The following is a 21062-nucleotide window of genomic DNA, read 5'->3' as shown; positions in this document are numbered from 1 at the left end:
TACCTGTGTACCAATATTACATCATTGGTTATAGTTATACATGTGTAAATACTACATCTCATCTGTTATAGTTATACATGCGTACCAATATTACATCTCCTCTGTTATAGTTATACATCTGTACCAATATTATATCTCCTCTGTTATAGATATACATTTGTACCAATATTACATCTTATCTGTTATAGTTATACATGTGTATCAATATTACATGTCATCAGTTATAGTTATACACGTGTACCAATATTACATCTCATCTGTTATAGTTATACATGTGTACCAATATTACATGTCATTGGTTATAGTTATACATGTGTACCAATATTACATCTCCTTTCTTGTAGTTATACATGTGTACCAATTTTACATCTCTTCTGTTAAAGTTAAACATTTATACCAATATTATTTTATCCTCTCTTATAATTATACACATTTACCAATATTACATCTTATCTGTTATAGTTATAAATGTGTATCACTATTACATGTCATCCGTTATAGTTATACATGTGTACCAATATTACATCTCCTCTGTTACAGTTATACATATCTACCACTATTACATGTCATCGGTTATAGTTATACATGTGTACCAATATTACATCTCTTCTTGTTATACTTATACATGAGTACCAATATTATATCTGATCTGTTATAGTTATAGACATGTACCAATATTGCATCTCCTCTGTTACAGTTATACATGTGTACCAGTATTACATGTCATTGGTTGTAATTATACACATGTACCAATGTTACATTACCTGTGTTATAGTTTTACATGTGTACCAATATTGCATGTCATCAGTTTAGTTATATATGTGTAAATATTACATCTCCTCTGTTATAGTTATACATCTGTACCAATAGTACATCTCGTCTGTTATAGTTATACATGTGTACCAATATTATATCTCCTCTCTTATAGTTATACACATTTACCAATATTACATCTCATCTGATATAGTTACACATTCGTACCACTGTTATATGTCATACGTTATAGTTATACATGTGTACCAAAATTACATCTCCTCTGTTCCATTTATACATATTTACCAATATTACATGTCATCGGTCATAGTTATATATGTGTACCAATATTACATCTCCTCTGTTATAGTTATACAAGTGTACCAATATTACATCTGATCTGCTATAGTTATACACATGTACCAGTATTACATCTGCTCTGTTACAGTTATACGGTTCTACCTGACTTCGTCGACAGCGCAGAAGACCGACAGCGGAATTCGGAGCTCCAGAAGACCGAAAACGAAGAAGACCGACGCGAATCGCGAGTGGCAGAACATCGACAATGCAGAAGACCGACACGACGGATGACAACACCAACGCCGAGGATGCCGACATGGGGAAAGGCTGTGTGAGTATGTAGTGACGACGTTTAGGTGCGAGGCAGGTAAGTGTGGAGATTGACGGTCTGTGGGGATAGGGGTGGGTTAAGTGAGTTAGGGTTAGAGCGATAGTGGGTTAAGTGAGTTAGGGTTAGGAGCGATAGGGTGGGTTAAGTGAGTTAGGGTTAGGAGCGATAGGGTGGGTTAAGTGAGTTAGGGTATAAGGCGGGTTAAGTGAGTTAGGGTTAGGGGTGTGCGATAGTGACGGACCTTAGGGTTAGGGTAAGGTTTAGTGTGGGCTTGTAAGGATTTTGGTGTGCTTGTGTTGTGTGTGTGGTTTGTGGAATGGGGATGTGTTTTGTTTTTAATAATTGTTATTGTGGTGTGTGCAGTGTATGGGGTTTCGTGTTTGTGTACCGTCGGTTATTTCGTTGTCGGTTATGTGTGGTTTCGTGTTTATGGACTGTCGAATATGTGGTGTCGGTGATGTGGTTGTCGGTGTTGTGTGGTTTCGGCTATGTCAGGTAGAACCAGTTATACATGTGTATAATATTACATGTCATTTGTTATAATTATACGTGTACCAATGTTACATCTCCTCTGTTATAGTTATACATGTGTATCAATATTACATGTCATCAGTTATAATTATACATGTGTAAATATTACATCTCATCTGTTACAGTTATACATGTGTACCAATATTACATCTCCTCTATTATAGTTATACATGTGTACCAATATTAAATCTCCTCTGTTATAGTTATACATGTGTACCAAAATTACATCTCCTCTGTTATAGTTATACATGTGTACCAATATTACATCTCATCTGCTATAGTTATACATTTGTACCAATATTACATGTCATCGGGTATTCTTATACATATCTACCGATATTACATGTCATCGGTTATTGTTATACATGAATACCAATATTACATCTCCTCTGTTACAGTTATACATGTGTACCAATATTACATCTTATCTCTTAAAGTTATACACATGTACCAATATTACATCTCCTCTGTTATAGTAAGACATGTATACCAATATTACGTCATCGGTTATAATTATACATGTGTACTAATATTACATCTCCTCTATTATAGTTAGACACGTGTACCAATATTACATTACATCGGTTGTAATTATACATGTGTACCAATATTACATCTTCTCTGTTACAGTTAGATATGTATACCAATATTACATGTCATCGATTATAATTATACGTGTACCAATATTACATCTCGTCTGTTATAGTTAGACACATGTACCAATATTACATTACGTCGGTAATAATTATACATGTGTACCAATATTATATCTCCTCTGTTATAGTTATACATGTACCAATATTCCACCTCATCTGTTATAGTTATAGACGTGTACCAATATTACATGTCATCGGTTATAGTTATACATGTGTACCAATATTATAGGTTCATAGGATGGTACTAGGCTATTGGCCCTAGGGCCCTTGCAAGCCTAGCCATAACAATTCCTTGGACATTTCTTCCCACAATATTTACTTCTCTCCTCTGTTATAGTTATCCATGTGTGCCAGTATTACATGTCTTCGGTTACAGTTATTCCATGTTTAAATATTGCATCTCATCTGTTATAGTTATACATGTGTACCAATATTACATCTCTTCTGTTATAGTTATACATGTGTACCGATATTACATCTCCTCTGTTATAGTTATACATGTGTACCAATATTACATCTCATCTATTATAGTTATACATGTGTCCCAATATTACATGTCATGGGTTATAGTTATACACATGTACCAATATTACATTTCCTCTGTTATAGTTATACATGTGTGCCAATATTACATGTCATTGGTTATAGTTATACATGTGTAAATATTACATTTCATCTGTTATAGTTATATATGTGTACCAATATTACATCTCCTCTGTTATAGTTATACATGTGTACCAATATTCCATCTTCTCTGTCATAGTTATATATGTGTACCAATATTATATCTCATCTGTTATAGCTATACATGTGTACCAATATTACGTCACCTTTTATAGTTATACACTTGTACCAATATCTGCTATAGTTATACGTGTACCAATTTTTCATTTCCTCTATTATAGTTATACATTTGTACCAATATTACATCTCATCTGTTATAGTTATACACATGTACCAATATTACATCTCCTCTGTTATAGTTATACACATGTACCAATATTGCATCTCCTCTGTTATAGTTATACATGTGTACCAGTATTACATCTCCCCTGTTATAGTGATACATGTGTAAAAATATTACATCTCCTCTGTTATAGTTATACATGTGTACCAATATTACATGTCATTGGTTATAGTTATACATGTGTAACAATATTGCATCTCCTCTGTTATAGTTATACATGTGTACTAATACTACATCTCCTCTGTTATAGTTGTACGTGTACCAATATTTCATCTCCTCTGTTATAATTTTACATGTATACCAGTATTACATCTCATCTGTTATAGTTATACACGTGTACTAATATTACATCTCATCTGTTATAGTTATACATCTGTACCAATATTACATGTCATCGGTTATAGTTATACATGTCTACCAGTATTACATCGCCTCTGTTACAGTTATACATATCTACCAATATTACATATCATCAGTTATAGTTGTACATGTGTACCAATATTACATCTCCTCTGTTATAGTTATACATGTGTACCAATATTACATCTCTTCTGTTATAGTTATACTCGTGTACCAATATTACATCTCATCTGTTATAGTTATACATGTGTACCAATCTAGTATGTAGCTCAAAGTGAGAGTTCTGTTTCTATCACAGGTCCTTATGGATAGCATCAAATGCTAATTAGGAATTATTAACTATGACCATTCCTATCCTCCCCAACATGCATGCTGCTGACACAACTGTCATTATTGTTTCAACTGTCAGTACTTGTCTGAGTATTATACCTGGTTGCCTTATCTTAACTGGTCCACAGTTTTACATATAAGCTTTCCCATTAGTTGTGTATTGTTACTTCAATACATATCACGTATAGAAATTTGTACACTTGTGTTAACTGTATGTCTGTGCAGACATCACAACTGATTTATCTGAAACATTTACTTCCTGTGTTTCATGTCCCAATATACTTGAAAATGCTATTGAGCTTCTTATATGTCCACTACTTGTACTAAATTCAATCTCCTGCTATTTTATATTTCTTTGGCCACTAATATCATGGGTCTAGATCAGAACATCAAAAGTTCATACTTTCGAATGTTCTTACATCAACCCCTGTACAGCGAATGCTTAAAATAGCGAAACGACAGATAACCAAATTTTTTCCTAGGGAAAGAATTAGGTTGTCTGTTTCTGTTTTTTCACTATTTTTAGCGCTGTGGTAGAAAGTTACAGGTCATGTTCAGGTAAGTGTGCAATTGGGCATGGGCTAGGTGAGTTAGGGTTAGGGCACGAGGGAGGTATGTGTGCGATTGTGTGGATGTGAGGGTTAGGGTGAGTTAGGGTTAGGGCACGGGTGAGGTGACTGTGCGATAGTGACGGACCTTAGGGTTAGGGTTTGGGTTAAGGTAAGTGGATAGTTAGTGGTGTTTGTAAAGTTTAGTGTAGGGTTAGCTGTAAGAATTTGGGTGTATGTGTGTGGATTGCTGTTTGTTTGGTGTGCTTGTGTTGTGTGTATGTGTTTTGGAACAGCACATTTTTTCCCTAGGAAAAAATTTGCTGTTCTAAATGTTCGATGTTGTCAGCATTCGCTGATTAGGGGTTGACATAAGAACATTTGATAATGTGAACTTTCGGTGTTCTGATATAGACCCTAATATCATACCTACTGTGCCTGAGTTTTAGGAACACTCCTAAGTTTGACTCTGATTTTAGCTCCATCCTAATCCCTTTTAATAATGTGTAACCTTTGGAGAAAGGTGGTGAAGTTTACTTAAATAATTACACTATTTAGAGGTGCACATTTCATTCACTTGTTAAAATGTGTACCAATTTAAACTCTCTTATTCTGTCAACATCTCAAGTTAGTAGTAGTGATATTTTCAAAATTGTGACCCTGATTGTCCATGATTATTTGTGGATTTGTCTCTCATTCTGATTAGGTTTGTCCTTGGTTCATTTCAGAGCAGTGACTGTTATTTGTTAAGCTTCCACTGTCTTTGTTGTATTCAAAGCTGCCCTATATAGTGTTGTGCTGTTCACGCATACCACTTACTAAGTTTATGCTTCTTTATAATCTTGTGTTTACATTGTCTACACAAGCCCTGCTGCACCTCACCATGGTTACAAGCATGTGCTCTGGCCATGAGCAGGTGTTGCTCGACATTTAAAGCAGCTAAGAGTGTTGCGTATTCGATTAGCACTGCTGCTTGTCCTGCCCACATGGCTGATTTTGTTAGCTTCAGTGTGACATGTATGTACTGTTAATGAATTCCCAGGTTGGTCTTGATTAGTGAAACAATGAGCACACAGTGCAGCATTGGGCAAGTGAGCACAAATGATCACTAGGCTGACGCACCTGAATTTAAAGTAAACAAGAATAGGCACACAACAGTTGAAGCCAACACTGCTAACGTTCAACAAACAAGTAAATCAACAGAACAGTGCAGCTTCCCCTTCTAAAGTGAAACAGAATATTGCTAAATGAACAGCCCAGCTGTGTATGCCAATAAAAATAAAAATAACAACATATTGTACTGATGAATAGCAAAATTAGGAAAGTTTATTGAAATTAAGCATTTGCATCTCAAAACCATCATGAGACTATTTCAGAACAAAACTTTTCTGAAATATACTAAATAAATGGCACAGGTAAAAAACATGACTTTAAAAGTCAATCAAAACATTGCATAACATATGTGAAAACATGTTAAGAAAATTTATTTAAAGACAAATCCAAAGATAAAATAATCTGAAAATATTCAAATGTAGGAGCTTTAAAGACACAAAATACATAAAACATTGTTTATTTCAATGGTCATACTTTCAAGTTCTTTTTGTAGTAATAATCTTCAAAATGTGAGTGGTGACTAGCATTAAGGAATAAGTAACATTTTAACTCCAAATATTCAAGACTTGCATCATGGTTACCAAGTCTAGGTTAATGAAAACACTATCAAGACATGAAACAAAGACGTGCTATATCCACTAGAACTAATAAAGTGCTTGTTATAATGCATTACAAGTTTTTTTTCATCTAATAGTGTATACAAATACATAAATATAATGGTTACATTTTCAGCCAGTCTTACCAATATAAAATATGTCATGCCCAGAATATTTTGCTGTGTACATAGCTTTCACACTATTATGGTTAGAATGTTGGTTCATACTTTATCTAAAAGTTTGAAATACATCACTGGACTTTCACTTACATATCTTTAGTAAGAGCAAGTAACACACATGATAACATTTTGCGTCTTTTGTGTCACTTTGACAGTGTGGGTGTTATAACTACTCCCACTGGTTAATCTATATTAATGTAGAGAACATTATGGTCTTTACTCTCTCATGAGAATGAAATAAATGACAAAAAATGTAAGATACATTTATATAAGACAAAACTACATTTATGAAGTATAGAAATATATAGACACATGAAATACTATTTTAAAAGTACTTTTCCCTTTGTGGCTAATAAATTGTCGTACCTTATCCATTTCAAGTGAAAAAAATGGTCAATAGGAAATATCTTTTTCATTGTATCTAGAATACAGTTTATGTATTTTCCATTTAGACTCCAATTTTGGAACTCTGCATTAAATATAATGTCTTGAATTTCAAAAACTGTTTATTTTTTATTTATTTATTTATTTACATTTGTTGACCGGGAGTGTCCGACTGGACGTAGGTCCATTTTCAGCCGTGGTCAGGGGAAGAAAGCTCCACAGTTAAAATAAACAGACAGTAGTTACATTGGATTACATAGCGATTAACAATTTAACATAGCAATTACTTACAACATATTTACAGATGAAGAACATAGTACATCAGTAGACAACTACAATCTTTATCTGTGAAGTACATAACAGACATTAACAAATGTTACAATAAGAAGTTCCTGCTGTATAATAAGTACTAGGCTTATGAGCATCTGAGCTTGCTATATATATTTATATAATTATAAATGTTACAGGCTTAATTTTGCCTTTTGCGTTATCTCCGTTATGGTAAATAAGCAGACAGAAAAAGTTTAATGTATTTATCAGTTTTGATCTTGTTTAAATAAAAAGTAATAGCTAGTTTCCTTACCTCATCATGGTCATTCATACTACAGGACCCGCACCACTGCAAATGTATCACATTTCTGATGCAGTGTTGACATAATCTGCCCCTGCATGATTTATTGTCAGTTCTTGTCTTACAGTAGCTGCATAAGTCTATTTCTGTAAAATTCACCTGCTCCCCCTCGGCATATTTTGCCTTTTACTCATATTGCCCCAACTCATTGACAAATAGATGTGGCATCATGCTTATCTCCCATCAATTAGACTATGAATTAACAATCTAATGTCTTCCATTGGTTCTACCTGACATAGTCGAAACCACACAACACCGACAACCACATCACCGACACCACATATTCGACAGTCCATAAACACGAAACCACACATAACCGACAACGAAATAACCGACGGTACACAAACACGAAACCCCATACACTGCACACACCACAATAACAATTAAAAACAAAACACATCCCCATTCCCCAAACCACACACACAACACAAGCACACCAAAATCCTTACAAGCCCACACTAAACCTTACCTAACCCTAAGGTCCCCTAACCCTAACTCACTTAACCCGCCCCTAACCCTAACTCACTTAACCCACCCTAACCCTAACTCACTTAACCCCTCCCTAACCCTAACTCACTTAACCCACCCCTAACCCTAACTCACTTAACCCACCCTATCCCCACAGACCGTCAATCTCCACACTTACCTGCTAACGTCCACTACCGTGATACTCACACAGCCTTTCCCCATGTCGGCATCCTCGGCGTTGGTGTTGTCATCCGTCGTGTCGGTCTTCTGCATTGTCGATGTTCTGCCACTCGCGATTCGCGTCGGTCTTCTTCACTTTCGATCTTCTGAGCTCCAGTTCGATGTCGGTCTTCTAAGTCAGGTAGAACCCTTCCATTTTATGCTTGCTTTCCTTGCATTATGTTTACTTCATCTTTTCTTTTCTAAATTACACTGTCTGTTTTGCATTCATATGTCTTTCCAGTTACAATACCAGTCAGTGTTTATTTTTTTGGTTCAGTAATTGTAGATAGTTAAGTACTATATTGATTTTTCTATATTCATAATTGTTCTAAGTTATGATGCTGATGACTAATATGGATATAGATGTCATTTTATTTTATACTGCTATTTTACAAGCCACAGAACCCAGGATATTGCTTGGTCAATAAGTTGCACTTCACTTCAGTGATGTGTAATTATCTCCATGATACTTCATGAAAACAGAATAATCTCGATTTCGGACAGTGAATGAATCTAAACAGATGCATCATGGCATCAGCGAAGAATGCAAGATAAACCGGCCTTGTCATTTATATCAAGTCAAATGAGACTAAATTAAATTATGGGTATTTGTCTAACAAGTGTAATGTGTGTAGCACTGTTTATACAGAAGTATTAGACATGCTGTAGTGTATTTCCAAACAGGAATTTTAAACTATATATTTATTTATTTTTATTTATTTACATTTGGTACCCAGGTAGTGTCCAACTGGGCAAGAAGCAAAGCTTGTTTTCAGCGGAGGCCCAGGGAGAAAAGCTCCCAAAGTAAAGATTACAATATTTATAGTCAGATATGCATGTTACAATACAAAAAGATTACTAAGAAATTTACATAATTACCTACTACAGTGTATATCTAGTGAATAATAGCTGATAAAATAAAAACAATCTTAAATATCCAAGTATGATATGAATAAGACAAACAGTAAAATAAATCGATATTGAGTTAGAATAAGCAGAAAGGCAGAAGTAGGGTAGTGTGTTTGCTTAGCCAGAGGAAGTACAGGAGTATAACCCGTGATTGGAGAAATAATTAGTAAGGAGCAGTTTGAAGCTATGTGCATTGGATATAGATAGTAGATGCTGGGGAAGGGAATTCCAAGTTTTTGCAATGCAGAAGCTGTATAAAGAGTCGCCAAAAGAACTGTGGGTTTTGATAACTTTGAGCAAGCTTTTATCATCTGATCTGAGTGAGGTAAGATTAGAATAGGGTTGTATGAGGTTGGATAGGGCTGGGCAATAGTCAGGTTTATAGATAACAGAGTGAGCTACTATTAGTTGGTTTATGGCTAGTAAGTTTGAGAGTTCAATCCAGTTTACTTTTTGTTGGGCGATACAATGATCACAATGCCTGCACTTTATTCAGCAAGGTTGCATGGTTACAGTTACTACACTTGCAACAATTAGTACAGAGAATATTATAATTTATCACTACAAGGCATGCAGTTACTGTTCCTGTTATGAGGAGAATGCACAGCCACCTTTCTACTTGTACCGTGACTCACACAGTTAATACTTCCCACATCTCTGGTGTGCTGTGTCAGGACCAGATGACATAATTTCAGCATTAATTGAAGAACTCTTCATGAAGATATTGGGTACTCACTACGGATGGTGTAATATACCAACATAGCTTTAGTATATTGTTTTCAATTTGATTAGGAATATATAACAATTATAAGACAGGCAGTTTGCCCAGGAGCATAAATATTAATTTTTAAATAACCATGCAACATTGCTGAATAAAGTGCGGGCATTACTGAAGATCAGTGTGACAAACAGAACTTTTCCATGCCATGATTTACGTCCTATTGTACAGTTGTCTAGAAAGTTAAATGAAATAGACAATAATGGTTATATACTCAATGAAATCATAACAGCATGAGGATAAGCTGATTAATTTTAAAGAACTCAGCATTTTATTATACCTACCAGTGTTGTTATGGTACTTTCAATACTGCTGCAGTGCACACATTTCAAATGTCTTTAATTTTTGTATATGTGAACACCATAGGCATGGACATGAAAACATTCACACACCTTCCCTACGCAAACACACACACACACACACACACACACACACACACACACACACACATACAGACAAGTATGCACAAGCATGTAAACACACACAAACACATACGCATATACATAGATATAGATGACACATATACAAAAACTAGATTACAATAGAGGCACATGCACATACATACATAGGTATATATAATGTATACATCAAAGAGTGAAACAATACTAATTTCATGAACTTTAATCGTACTTTGACTTAAGAATAGGGTCCATTCCCGTCACAGTATTAGAAACGATTTAGAGAAATTTAAAAAGGGAGAGAGTATATATAACACATGCGCAAATACCAGTAAACACACACACACACACACACACACACACACACACACACACACACACACACATAAAGATATACACATAATATACAATCTGTTCTGTGTACAAGGAAACACATATCGATGTATGAAGAAAATCATGTCACTGTTTCTTGGACTATAATCCAGACCTTTCACAAAAGATATAAAGGTCTGTTTGACAGGCTGCAGATAACAATTATTTTTATAACATTCACAAATGGTTTAAAACATATGTTCTTTATGAATATAGTCATTAACCTTTCATACTCAGTATAACTGGCTTTATCACATCGGAGAAAATTCTCTACTATGATTTCTGAAATAAGTCCATCTGGGAGAGACACAAATGGTAAATCATATTGAAGGACACAAAAAGGCCCATAAAACATCAGTGGGGGTTATAAAGGTCTATAGATTTTAATTGCTGTGTGCCACTGGGCCATTACAAAGCAATCAAGCAGGCAATCTCTAAAGACAGCCCTGCCATAATACATTTAACAATAGAGTTCTTACCCCATCAGCAGCATAGGGCTTATAAAGGTCCCAGTAGCAATTAATGACCTTGTACAGAGAAGGAAAAAGACAAAAAATTACTTAAATTGTCAGCCTGATTTGATATGTAACGCATAACTTTTTTAACTAGATAGCAACATCTGAAAAAAGATGTAATATTTATTTCTAGAGCAATGTATGCTGAATAAACTATTTTGACACTGGTTTGATTGTCGGTTTTTTTTTTCTCCTTTTTTTTGTAACTGTACATACAGTGCCATGCAAAATTTATACAGTGCATGCCAATGGTTGCATCTTGAAAAGTGTTGTTATGTATGCTGTCTGATTTTTTTTCTTACAGTTTAAGCAATGCATAATTCCCAAATGCCAGGACCTGTAACTTTTTGAGCATTGCACAAAAACTTGCCAGAAACATCAGCTGACTTGTACTTGTCACTTAATCAATAATAATGAAATACATTTATAAACCACTTTGAAACCACAGCACTAATCTACTCTCAGAATAGAACATGAGCCCTGATATTTCTTGCTTGTATGTATCAACATAGACCATTGCAATATGTCACGCTCCTAATTTTCTTTTCAATAACCAGTTAAGAAAACTTAGGGTTGTGCCTTTTGCATTTTAAAAATAATATGACAGTTTATAGTGTACTTTGTCCAGCAGATACACAAACCAATGAAAAACTGTTGCATCAGGTATGCCTTTATTTTACTTTCTAAAATCCATTGCATCAATGGTGCCTTTATTTTAATTGAATTATTTTAGTGACAAAATAAGGTTTAGCTGATGTACAGTACATAACACTGATTCAAGTGCATTCCTCACACTTTTAAAGATACATGAGTATGCTCGCCAAACCACACCTTTACCGAAGGATACATATTACCATATTAACTGCATTAATTAGGATGCACCAGAAAAGCATGGTACCAAAGATATAACTGGAAACTAATGTATTATGAATATTCGTTGTACTCAGTTATTGTTAAGTATAGCTCACAAACTAACTCAATGCAATCTTTATTCATTTCACCAACAAAATATAATTTAAAAGGTTGAGTATTCTCTGCTGGTATACCCTGTGTTCCTGTCATTAACTTGCTGGAAGGGACAGAGTGATGCAGTGGTTAATGATGCTGAATCTCTATTTCAGGATGCATGTATGATTTACCACTGAAAACCAGCTGTTGTCTGCATGGATTTTTCATGTTCCCTCATGTTTTCATAGCTTTCCTTTGAGTACTTTGTGTTGCTTTAAAATTCCAGTGATATCCTACATAAATGTATTGGCTGTTTTTGAAGAAAAGTTGCATGCAAATCTGTGTCTTGGTGTTTCTCCTCTCAGGTCTTACTAGAAAAAAACTGACTTGCATTTAATGGGACTGCACTATACCTTCACATGTGCAACAGAGCTAAGACATTCCTTACTAATAAAGCGAGAGTAGCTATAGCCAGAACATGTTTGCTACTATCACTAATGCACTCTTACCACATAGTGATAATTTGCCCTCTCCTCTGCAACAACAACTAGGTGAGACATACAGCTGAGTTGTTAGTTGTGACAGGTCACAACAGAAGAACCCATCATAGCTACTCATTACAAGATTTTCAGTGGCCTAAATTCAAATAAAACATATCTGTCAGTTCTACTTAGTGCACCAAAGTCTTTCTCTGCTCAAATGCCCATTATTATTTGACATTATACCATGACCCCCCATTAATATTCCAAAACATGCACACTGATTGGCCAGCGTGCACGTTGTAAATCGACTTATACTAATGGAAAAAGGTCCGGTTGCCCGGACTTTTTCCATTAGTATAAGTCTCTTTTAAAACACTGTCTCGCTATGTTAAAAGAGTTTAACATAGCGACACAGGTTTAAAAAAAGCAACGCAGATCTCCGTTGCTTTTTTTAAAGCTGTCTCGCTATGTTAAACTCCTTTAACATAGCTTAATAGTGTAAAAAGCAACGGAGATCTTGCTTTCTCCGTTGCTTTTTTAAACCTGTCTCGCTATGTTAAATGGGTTTAACATAGCGAGACAGCTTTAAAATAAGCAACGGAGATCCGTTGCTTATTTTAAAGCTGTCTCGCTATGTTAAACCCATTTAACATAGCGAGACAGGTTTGTTAACGGAGAAAGCAAGATCTCCGTTGCTTTACTGTTCGCTATGTTAAATGTGTTTAACATGCGAGACAGCTTTAAAATAAGCAACGGACATCTCCGTTGCTTATTTTAAAGCTGTCTCGCTATGTAAACCCATTTAACATAGTGAAACAGTAAAAAAGCAACGGAGATCTTGCTTTCTCCATTGCTTTTGGCCACAGCTCTGATGTACTGCGTAGGCATGTGCAGTACATCAGAACTGCCGCGGATACCAGCCAGCTGCGGAAGGGCAGCAAAGAGGCATTATACAATGCCATTATTTAAGAAAAGTAATTATTTCTTTTCTTAAATAATGTCATAGTATAATAGCAATAACCCACTTCTGGGTGTGGGTAATGTGGGATTTACCCACGGTTGTCTTTGTTTGGTCCCGAGGGTGAACCATGCCAACCGTGGGTAAATCCCGCATTACCCACACCCAGGCGTGGGTTATTGCTATAATATCCTATGGAAATAGAACCCACATGCTGTCATGGATACCGTATGTTATTCTCATACCCAAATCATCTAACAGACAGGGGTTCTCAGAGACCTAACAAGTGGTATACAGTGGTACAAACACTAACTTACAAAAAGGATTCATCTTTACAGAAAGGTATTTGAATTTTCACAAGTTTCCTAACCCCAGGGTAATTATATTTGGATCTGCAACATCATACAGCTTCCCCCTCAATGTCTCATTATCATGACCTCATCTTCTTACAAAATAATTCTTTGGATGATGTCCCATGACCAAACTAATGTTCTGCTTCATTCAGCTTATTTGGCATTTCTTGCTAAACTATTGATCATAGAACTCAGAATCACTAAACCTATGCATAGATGTATCAAGCTACTCTGAACTTTGAACATTGCAATTGTGGGTGATGAATGAAATTATTTTCATACGACAAGCATTAATTAGTATTTGTTCAATCTAAGATTTTTATGTATAGTCATGAATCCTTGTTGATATCAATATCTATATCTATGCCTGTGTCTATATTTATATCAATAGCTATATATTTGTATTGACAGTGAAATGTTATCTAAAACCTTTTATGTAATTCATAGCTTATAATGTATAATAACATGAATGTTTCTATTTTTTAAATTATTCTACTCTTTTCTTTTCGTATAATTTTCTTTCTTTCTTTTTTCATTTTAGGGATGCTCTTCCCAGGACTCCACTGAAAATGGGTTGCCCAGCTGGACAGTCCCAGAAAACAAATACAGAACAATAAATCCATACCTACATTAATGCATAGACCAAAACTGCTTGCTTGTTGTCACTGCTCAGTTAATATCTGCATTTCTCCGCATATACTGCTGCAATAAGTGATATCATTCCTGAATACTGTACCACAGACAACCGCCTTATCTGTGAATAAATGAATGAAAAGAATCAACTGATCTCTGTTATCACCTCTCTTGTAATAGAGAAAATATATGAAGGCCCTATGATAGTATGAATTTAGTGGGCCTTAAAGTCAACAGCTTTCTCACTATTGCTTCTGATACCTATTTCTTCCTTTTTTCCTGGCACACTTCAAGTTAGAAGGGCTGTATGTATCAAACAATGAGATCAAAGAAGGATGAAGGTATTACAAATATTAACACATTATTGTGGTAAATCAAAACTGTAAGAACAAGAAGGTAAACAAATATTCATGAGAATTCCAAAAGCAAGTATGGATTGTGATATGATGTGGTAGAGTGCTGGCATAATTAGATGAAGAAGACAGAATGAGCTATTCTGCATTAACAACCACTTCCTTAAATTTCTGAATGTCTAGAAATGGTGGGAATTTACTGAGTACACTCCTTGTGCAGGATTTCAGTTAAGGGGGGGTGGGGACTGATGTTATCCAATATATGACTCAGTCCTCACTGAAGACCTTTCTGTCTCCTTCTTCTCCTTTCGGCTTTTCCCATTAGGGGTTGCCACAGTGAAACAACAGTCTGCAGAACAATTGGAAGTGGAGTTTATGTTTCAAAATTAGGTGTCTTCAGTCCTCCCTATGTGTTTCAAAATTAGGTGTCATCAAAGCATCTGTACATCTTGGATATCTTAGAAAAGGGCTTGTAAGCCAAGAATGAATACTATTGGACTAAGTCATAACCACAAGAAGTCATCAATTTATTTACGGAATATTGGCATGGCTATGGGGTGCTGGGAGTCATGGGTTTACTTGTGGAGTTTCATTTTAACCTGTGGGTTTACTAGGAATCTAAGCTGTGGATGCAAGTGGAGTTTACAGGCAGCTTACTGAGCCCTATCTTTAATGAAATGAACTGATGGCTTTTGAGGAGCACTAAAACTGAACTGAGCTCTAAGTAATCAGAATAGTGTGATTCTATTTTACTTTTGTTTCTTTCTTTCTCTTTTTTGGGGGAAAATAAGCTTGAGTTGACATTTTTGTACTGTGCATAAGCTGCACTTCTAAAACTTGGACAGTAAATAAATGGCACTTAAAATATCAGGAGTCAACATATTTGTTAAACTAAAAAAACTAACATAAACCTTATAACACTACTAAAATACATTAGCCTATGATGACTGTATACAATTCTTATCAACAAATAATACAGACAATTATTGCAAAACACTGATACCAACGTGAGGCATTGTTTCAAACCTAAGCTAGTGGAGAATACAAAGGTGGAATACATGCTGTCTAACGCTTGTGCTAAACATGTTTCACTCTGTAATTATTGCACTTGATTTGTGGATTCATCACTCATCATGGGATCAGTTCCCTAATCATAGGTATGAATATTTTATGTAACACACTCCAGGCACATTTTGACAAATCATTTTACAAAGAAACACTTGAAACAGTTTCTAATTTAGGCACAAAATGTATACAGAACTTGCTATATATAGCATTCAAAGACATTATAAAGTTAAGATGAGCTGAACGCTGAAATAAGTTGGTGTACTTGCAAATAAAAATGTGCCTTTTTTGTGTTGCATTTTACAGGTAAGCCAGCAAAAAAAAAAAGACATGGCATGTTTTCTGGCAGTTGGTGCAGTGGGTTAAGTCTTTGAGCTCTACTTGCTTGGGTACAGGGCTTAATTCATTCACTCCTTATTTGCTTGCTGTGTGACCTTGAACAAATAACTTAACCAGACTGTGCTTGGGGCAGGTTAGGCTATGCTCTTCAATGGTCCCCTGGACTGTAAACATAGTAACTAAATATGGAATCTTCATTTTATTCAGGCTAATAAAGATTGATGAATACCATATATATATATAATATATATATATATATATATATATATATATATATATATATATATATATATATATACAGTTTATATTAATTAGAGGGATTACACTTCCTCTAGCACTCATTCATCTTTGCATGTGTCACAAATGCCCTAACCACTGGCAGCTTTCTTTTGTGGAGGAATACCAACTGCTCTGCCAAAGAATACATACACCAGTCATTGTATGCCATCTGATTTTCAAATGAATGGCAGAAACCATGCCTCCTTCTTTTGGAAAGGGACAGCTAGAAACAGGTGAGGCACTAATTCACTATAAACCACTCACTATAAATTCCAATGTCTGCACCTCAGCTCTTGGATATATTAGTCAGCCAACATTTACTTACTTAACTCCTTTGTTGAGTTGTGTGATCCCTTGTTCAGGTAAGCATTCATATCCTACTTTACTCAAAATAAGCCACTCAACATATTTCCAAATGTATATACCTCAGCTCCTTGGATATGTTAAAGTGGAATTTTTCACACATTTATCTCCTTTCTTGAACCATATATACCCTTGCTGAGGCAGGCATTTGCCCCATCCCAACACACACACACCTTCACCTAGAAATTGTCTCCTGCTCCTGTGTACAAATAAAATGCTCTGCCCTGCTTACCTTTTATTCTAATCAGCCAAACCTCCTTTCTTGCCCATCCTAAAAACTGTCCTGCTCCATCATTTTAATGTGTAAACTAAATCACTGTACATCTGTATCCGTGTGGTATAACTAGGTATGTGCTGAAATTGATCATCATTCTCTAAATCTTCATTTAAACCTGATTTTAGATTATTTATGCATTTGTTTATTTATTGGGCTGCATAGTGGTTCAGCAGTTAACTTTGTCACCTCCCAGCAAGAGGTTCTCGATTCTTGGCTGAGGTGCCTTCTGTGCAGAGTCTGAATGTCCTCCCTGCATTTGTGTGGATTTCCTATGGGTGCTCCAAGTTTCCATTTGCATTCCAAAAACATGTGTCTGGAGCATTTCTCCCTGGGGTTCTGCTGAAAATAAGCGCTATCCTAGTCAGACTTTCCCAGTTCACAAATGTTAAATAAAATATTGTATTTATTTAGCAGGATAGTCCAACTGGGGATGAAATCTACCCCTTTTCAAGGGAGGCATAAGGAGAAAAGTTCCAATAATTCCAAACAAATATGCAGTATGAAGCACAGCATACATAATGTAAAAATGAGATTATTAAATGATAAATATAAAGTAAATATTAGATGTAAGAAAATTTTAAGTATATAAAATAAAGAAATAGCGCTGTATAGATGGACTAATTTAATAAAATACTGTAAAACATGCAAAATACAAAATAAAACACGGTAAGCGCTTTATCATAAAATGCTTCCTCAGACCATATAGATACACACTATACAATATAAGCATGTCTTAAATATATTCCTACATCCAATAAAATTCTTCAACCAATTAACATAATTAATTAGCTTGCTGTGCTTTATTTTATTTTGTATTTTGTATGTTTTACAGCATTTTATTAAATTATTCCACCTATACAGCGCTATTTCTTTATTTTATATATTTAATTTAATTTTGGAAATTCAGCTGGTGTATCCCGATGGTTCTATTTTTTCCTTTAACATTTTAAGTATATAATATTGCAGGAATTCTAAACAAAACTTAGTGTAAGCTAAAATAGAGAAGGAAATGTTGAGGAATAGGAGAAAAAAGGGAGCAAGTGATAAGTAAGTAGAAACTGGAATTTTATAGCAGCAATATTTAAGAGGATTAATAGTGGAGAGTAGAAAAGAGAGGATGAATAAAAAAGATGGGGTGGAAGTGATTTAAGTGTCAATATAGGAAGATTGTAATTATAAATGTAATTTGTCTAATTGACAGGTAAGGAGTTCTATATCTTAGAGAGACAGAAGAAGTACAAGGAATCACCTACAATATTTCTTTATTTGGCACAGACATTTTACCAGTACAGCATAGCAGTCTGCCAGGAGAGTAAAGCTGAAGAATATTTCTATGCTAGGGCGTTTGTCTGGTTTATAAATGAGTGCATGGGTGGTGATTAGTTTTGGGCAGGTTAAGTGGTGTCTTATTTCAAACATCTGAAATTCCCTAAGGACATTCAGTGATGTGATCTGTAGTGGTACAAATTTGGCTATTGTAGCTTTTGTCTAATAGGGTGAGTTGAGTAGACTGTAGGTTGATCAGTATAGGGGTTGCATTCAGAAGTTCTAGGATGAGGAAAGATGAAGCAACCTTTATTTTGGCATTATCTGAGAGGTAAGGCTTAACACTGTAGAAAATCTCCAGTTTTTAGTGAGATCTCTTTACAACATGTTTTATGTGGTGGACACCCAGAGGTTTTGTGTGGCTGAATAGTTCTGTCTTATGGTTGCTGAAAGAAGTTATTGAGAAATATTTTTTGTGGCCAGGTAGTTTGTTTGTGGTACATAAGATCAGTTTGCTTTTTGGGGATTCAGGAGTAACTGAGAATCATACCTCTCAACCTCTCACTGCAAAAAATCTGGACAAAGCCTACCAGAATGAGAGGACAAAATAGAGAAAGATTTTAAATACTGCTCTTATAAACTTAGAAAGTTGCTATAATAACATGATTTGTCTTAGCATGCATTTTCTGAAGGATATGAAGTCTGAAACACAAATGTATATCATTATTTAGTGACTTCAATCTTCAGATCATCCCAATGATTTGCCAGAAAATCACAAATTTTATGCGAAACAGACTAAAAATATGAGGCAGAAATCTGGACATTCTGCAAAAATCTGGACAGTTGATTGAGTGATATGCTGGAAATCAGTCAGCCAGGAACTGATGTTGTAAAAAGATCCTTATGTGATCTCTTGTAGTTTGTCTAGACTTTTTACATATCAGATGAATACTGTGTCATCTGGATTAGAAAATGGTGACTTGTTTTGTTGCTAAATATTAGTTGTTTATGAATACATGGAAAGTAATGCACCTGTTATTGTGCCTTGAGGGACTCCAACAGTGAAAGGGAGGAAGGAAGAGATGTTTTGAAATTTTAAAACCTGCTAACTGTTTAAGATATAGATGTAAAACCAGGATAGAGAAGATTCCTACATTCCTGTGGAGGACAGTCTGTGTGGCAACTTTTGATGTGATACCATATTAAAGGCTTTCAACAAATTAAGGAAAAGTGCTGGCACTCAGTTGTTATTGTTTCAGTTCTGGTTAATGGTAGTTATGAACTAAAGGAGGGATATAGGGATACTATTCTAGGGTCTGTAACACTTAATCATTTAAAATGCTATCTTAACAACAGCAGCAAGTGAAAAAGTTATTTAAGACTACTAATCCAGGATCCTGTGCCACATTTAAGGTTAAAGATGTTATTCCAACAACAGCAGTATATGCGAAACCATTTCAAGCAACCACTACTCTTCAGGCAGCTAAAATAGCCACAAGATACTGTAACACTGCAATTAAATGTTACATATAATTATAAAGCAACAAAACCCATTACCACACACCAAGATAATCATTAATTAGAGTCTTAAAAGTTGTATGCTCTTATAGCAGACCTTACATGATTGATCTACAATATGCCCTCAGCAGTTAGAACATGATGCCACATGTGGGTCAGGAGCATGAGGGACTTGTGCTCTTTCTGTAAACAAGCTAATCCCTATACAGTGAGTGTGATTTAATTACAGACAGGAAGTAAACAAAATAGACTTCCTCTGGGACTTCTAGTATGGTATGGAACAGTTAACAGACAAAGTTCTGAGGCTCCTAGAAAGAAATAGGAATAATGACAACATAAGCTCATCCACAATAAATTTGGCTAAAATCACAGTAAGTAAAAAGAATACAAATCACTCCACCAATATACAACGTCCAGAAAACAAACATAGATCTCAGAGAGAAGAATGCAAATGCACAGAAGTAATATCAGAGATGTACCAAAAGATGACCTGCCATAAGGGACCACAAACGAAAGAGACAGATGGAGAAAAATGAAAAGCTATCAAGGATGTTTTTCTAGAAATAGAAAAAAAAATACCAGACTGGAGACATATCAGATAATGAGCAATTTTTAGGTGAAATTATAGAAGAGGTCATAGAACATTTGGGGGTAATACTATCACTCCTTCAGGAAAATGAACTGTTAAAGACTGTGATGGAAACATCTGAGGCCAGAATGGAACTGAGACTGCATTAACTATTCAAAAAGAGTGGGCAAGGAAAAAAAACTATGCGCTCTGCTAGCATCCTGGGAAGCATGGAACAAGGGGACTGTAAGAAATTCATGCAGAAATACCAAAGAAGTACTGAATCCTTGAAAGAACTCATACAACAGCATGGGTCCAA

The sequence above is a fragment of the Protopterus annectens genome, chromosome 2.part0 (genome assembly GCF_019279795.1).
Source record: "Protopterus annectens isolate FY-2018-M chromosome 2.part0, PAN1.0, whole genome shotgun sequence".
Lineage (NCBI taxonomy): Eukaryota > Metazoa > Chordata > Ceratodontiformes > Protopteridae > Protopterus > Protopterus annectens.
The sequence above is the reverse complement of the archived record's forward strand: the minus strand, read 5'-3'. Positions refer to the sequence as shown.